The 5,127-nt window shown below is 37.4% G+C and overlaps 1 long non-coding RNA gene across 1 annotated transcript; it reads right to left on the bottom strand.

Moving 5' to 3' along the window:
- Positions 1-2,985: 2,985 nt before the first annotated feature.
- LOC115577806 (uncharacterized) lies at positions 2,986-4,390 on the bottom strand. The gene is made up of 3 exons (XR_003983281.1): positions 4,314-4,390; positions 4,080-4,242; positions 2,986-3,063 (listed from the first exon to the last, which is right to left on the bottom strand). It is a non-coding gene; the product is annotated as an uncharacterized LOC115577806 (long non-coding RNA).
- Positions 4,391-5,127: the final 737 nt, after the last annotated feature.

Here is a 5,127-nt window from a genome sequence, read left to right as displayed (position 1 = left end):
GGCCTGAAACTGTTCTCCTTATCCTGTCACTGTGGCCACAATTAACAATTTATGTACATGATTTTCCCACTGCCCATAGACTCCTAATACAACCATTTCCCAGAATATTACTCTTGTGTGTGTCGGAATTCCTGTCCTTGCCTGGTTTATTTTGCGATAGGAGGTACTTTTATTTTGCGAAAAATTCATTTGCAGGTCCAGTGATGAGGCAGAAAACTTCCCTCACTGGGCAGAAACAGAGTTTCTGGACCCACAGATTTTGACATGCACTAGACATCAACTCTTGTCTCAACACACATCATTAAGAAATTCATATTAAGTTGCACACTTCACAACGTTAGAATGCAGTTGCAGGCTTACATTCCTCATGGGTAACTTTCTGTTTACAACTGTATGTGCTGTTATGTATGTATGTTACATATGTTATGTATTCTCTGCAATAAATTTTCTTTTTGTGTTTAATAGCATCACGTCGATGGCAGAAGGGACATTATCATCCGTTGCCTAGTTGAGTATCTTGGAGAGAGTGGAGAGGAGCTGATCAAAGACTATCAGGTATCTGATGATCATCATGACCATATTAAAATGATTGTCTAGCCTTATAATCTGGTCTTCACTTGTGATTTTATATTGAAGGTCAAAGATTCTCTACACTTGTGATGTTTTTTAAAAGAGACTCAAGATGCATATTTTTAATCAGGCTTTTAACTGATTTCTTAGATTCTTTTTATGCTCTTACCGTTTTATTTTTTTAATATTTAATCTTTAACTTATCTATCTTAAACTTTAACTTGCCTTTTGTCTCTGTTTTTCTGACTATTTAACGATCACTTATTAACTTTATTTTATGAGCAAAAGAGTATTTAATTTAATTTATACCTTTTATAACCTATTTTACTGATTTAAGCATGAGCGATCCCGTCGCCGGCGACAGGATTTCCCATGTTTTTTTTTAATTATTATAACTCTTGAACAATTTGCGCAATCGAAAAAAACAGTGTCTGAAACCGACGGTTTCTGGAGCAGACGCTCTGCGCTTTTCAGCGATATGCGGATCATTACGGTAATCGCAGGCAGAGTGTCACAGCGGCTCCTAAAGAGACAGAGGCTGTTTCTGCCGGTGTATTTTTTACATTATACATATTACAGATATTAGCTTCTGAGCTAACGAGCAGACTGAGACAACACAAATGAAACGTATTGGCAAATAAAACAAATGTCCTCAAAAAAGGACAGAGCTTCTGTGTGAAGCAGCATCAAAGTTGAATAAAAGTTTATTTTTGAGGTTCCCATCTTTCTTGTGTTTATTATCATTTGCCACAAAAATAATTTTAAAGCAAAAATTTATCCGATTAGTCGACTAATCGTTTAAATAGTCGGTGACTAATCGACTATTAAAATAGTCGTTAGTTGCAGCCCTAGCCTGGGTGGCAGGAGGGCTCTGCACCTCTGTTTGGAGCCTCCTGTCTGCCCGGGCCAGGGTGGTCACTGTGGCGGCACTCCCTGTGGTTGATTTGAGTACACTAAATTGAGTATACATCCTGATAGTGGCTTATTTGTTTTCACAGGACGTCAGCCAAGAAGCAGTGAAAGAGGACTGCAGCAATCACATGATGAAGATCACTGTGATCCATCCCAATGTGGCACAGGAAAACCAAGATCCTGTGTACGTGTCAGTCGTCATTGAGGGGACAGAAGTTCTGGAGGACTGCGGAAGTGTGACAAACGCTTGCCTCCTGCTCATGGGTGTCATCTATGCTGTCAACTTAAGTTACCCACTGAAACTGAAATATACGTTTGAAGTATTTCAGAAGCTGTTTCTGGAGCTTGACATCCTTAAATGTCAGCAAAGGTCCACTCTCTCCACAAGAAGCTTTTAGCGTGAGTATTCCAGTGTTATTTGTGCTTTTGTCCAGCACAAACAATTTGTTTATATTTTGTGTCAGTGATTTCATGTGTTGGTCAGTTTTATACAAGTTCTTTTTGTCCTGAACATCTTGAGAATGTCCGCAAAGGTACTGATTGCAACTGTAAATGGACAGAGTTGATGTATGTATTCTTTACTGTTCTGAAAGTTGATTAGAAGAAAGGGGACAGTGCAGGCTGAGTTTTTGAATAGCATGTTTTTTTCCCCCTGCTAACGCCAGCTATCTGATTGGTTGAAACTCAATGAACACTGTGCTCAATCTTTTGAAGTTTGTAATGGAGCCTAATTGGAATTACAGAATTGGAAGTGAAAAGTCAACTGTAACACTGTTTGTTTGTATGCTGGAATATCAGTCCTAAAGTCAGTTGGTGCTTTGTCATTCCGCATTTAATTGTTCAAATTCTACACTGCTTTACTTTTGAGCTTTATAACGGTCTCTTACCTCGCTTGATGTATGTACTCTGTATATACAGTATGTACTGTTTTGAAATTTGATGGCAAGAATTTCTATGGCCATGCGTTTGTGGTTATAATGTTTATATATATGCCATTTCAAATGTGAAATAAAAGTGTTTCAAACATCCCTTAAGCTGCAAATATTTGTTTTTGGAAAATATTGAATTATTATTTAATAGAATAGTAAAAATATTTATTTAATTCAATTAATATTAGCTAATACATTCATAATAAATATTACTTAATAATTACATAGAATATAACAAGGAAAAGATGAGTAAGAAACATGCTGAAACCTCAGCAACGTTTACTTGGGTTTTGTAATTAGATGCAATGGTAATCTGAGTGAAAGTTACAATCTATAGGTGAGTATTGCCAGTGCAATTTACTTGTGTATTTTTCATGAAAAATAAGTGGTTCTAGTAAGTAAATATTACTTAGAAATAGCCTGAGTAAAGATTACAAGCACTTTCTGCGTGGAAGAACTTGCCTAGCTTTTTTTAAGTAAATGGCACTCCAATTTTTTTTCAGTGTACAGTGTCGACACAATGTGAACAAACGTCGACACATTTGTATGTTCTGCCGTGAAACACTCGACTCACCAGATGTTGTTGTTGACTCTGCTGCAGCTTCACTTTGCAGGAAACCAGTGACAGTAACATTCACCTGGAGTTGCCCCGCTGACACGTGTTGAGGAAGAAAAGGAACAATTAGTCAACTAAAACTAAACTTTCTCTGTAAAGACGTCTTGTCCCTGTTTCTTTCTGACAGACATTTGATCAGAGTTTTGAGTCTGTCTTCAAAAACTTTGTGAAACTCTGTCTCTGACTGGCTTATTATTTTACAACAGCCTTCTTGTAAATTCAGCAAATGTTCTACATGAACTTCTTTCTGTCTTTGGTTAAAACATGGAGTCTACTGATGCAGTGATGTTTGTCTGCATGTAGAGCAGGAAGTGACATCTGATCACAAGTCGGCACATCAGAATTGTTGAGTTATTCCCTTCAGATCATGAAATACACATGTTACATTCAGTAATAAACAGCCTCACAGTTTATAATGATGCAGTGCAGTGAGGACACAGACGTTTCAAATCTTCCTCTTTCAGTCTGCACTGAAGTTTATGAAACTGACTGATAAATGACAGATTTGTAGAGCAACTTTAGGCTCATGATCAAAAAAAGGTTTTATATCCTGTGAACACTTGTGTTCATTTTCTCACACTCCCTCTTTGTTGTTCTTGTCTGGAGCTCCACATGTGTTCACATGGAGGGAGTCGACCCTTCACATGATGACAGGTGATACTGAGCAGCTCCACTACCAGACTCTCGCTCACAGCAGAGGCCAAGATAGGAAGTGTTTATTGTTTGTTCTAACTGTTGCTGTAATCATCTTTATGATTATCATAGATCAGCTTCCTCGTTGACCTTTAGTCTGTACGTTAGATTCAGGAGTGATTCATGTTTATGGATCTGATAACAGAGTTAATAACTCTCTCTCCACCACATCAAAGTTTAGACACGACTTTCTTTCAAACTTACATTATTAGACAACATCCTCACAATTAACTCAACAAAATGGAAAAAATCTCATAATATTTTTTAGTACATTTGATGAATAAATTTCATATATTAGGAAATAAACCTGATTAATTCTCTAATGAGTTTCTGTGGATTAACATGAACTTGTTACTTACCGTTGGTGGCTCTTGCATAAGTCTTGTGTGGTTTGTCGGCCATCTTTTCTGTCCAGTTTAATGTGAATCTGCAGTATCAGCCGTCTCCTCCGCTCAGTCTGTGTCCTCACTGCAGACAGGTATCAGGTATCAGGTCCATGTGGTGCAAACAGTCGATACACACCTGATGATTTATTATTTAGTGTTATTTATTGGTTTCTATATTTGGATTTATATTTCATTGAGTCTACTCACCTGCTGACATCGAGGTGCTTCGTTCTCTGTCCAGAATCAAACTCCACCCTGGTGACACCAACACACCTGAGATCACCTTTACTGCAGCAGAGTGGGCAGGATGTTACCAGACATGATGTGAATCACACAGCTGAGTTAATGATGAACTCGTCCTGAAGTGACACGACAGCACTGATCAATAATATCATCCGTCATATTCATGCAGGGGTGTGTGTGTGTGTGTGTGTGTGTGTGTGTGTGTGTGTGTGTGTGTGTGTGTGTGTGTGTCTGTGTCTGTGTGCAGATTCATCAAAGCAACATCTAACAAGAGCTGTTTAGACTTTTAATAACAACCTGGGAGACCAAACATTATTAAAATGTTTGACTTCATATATTAAAAACCTAAAATGTGTCATCCAACAAGATTCATATTTGATCTAGTTTAATCTACAAAACTATGTTATCAATCAACAACACTAGTATTTCATACTAAGTACTAAGTACATACTAATCTGTTTTACTTCAGATATCTTGTTAATTGTGGGAAGAATTTAAATGTTACTTTAAATAATGAGTTGACTCATCATCCAACCTGAATGATTGATTCTTTCAGGTTACAAATGGAGGCCGGTAATAAAGAGGAAAATGGTTTCAAGGTTATCTGGAACACAACGATGTGTGTTGTTATCAGTGAATCAGATTGATAACAGGTTTATTATATTCTAACAGGTCAAAGACTCTTTGGACTCATCATCTTACCTGCCAGCTGCAGCTCTCCTCATCAATCTGTTTTAACTTGTTCTGACAGTCTGAAGCACTTTAAAGTAAAACTGAA

This window comes from Sparus aurata, unplaced genomic scaffold, assembly GCF_900880675.1.
Source record: "Sparus aurata unplaced genomic scaffold, fSpaAur1.1, whole genome shotgun sequence".
NCBI classification, from domain to species: Eukaryota; Metazoa; Chordata; class Actinopteri; order Spariformes; family Sparidae; genus Sparus; species Sparus aurata.
Note: the sequence above shows the minus strand (reverse complement) of the source record. Positions and strands in the feature narration are given on the sequence as shown.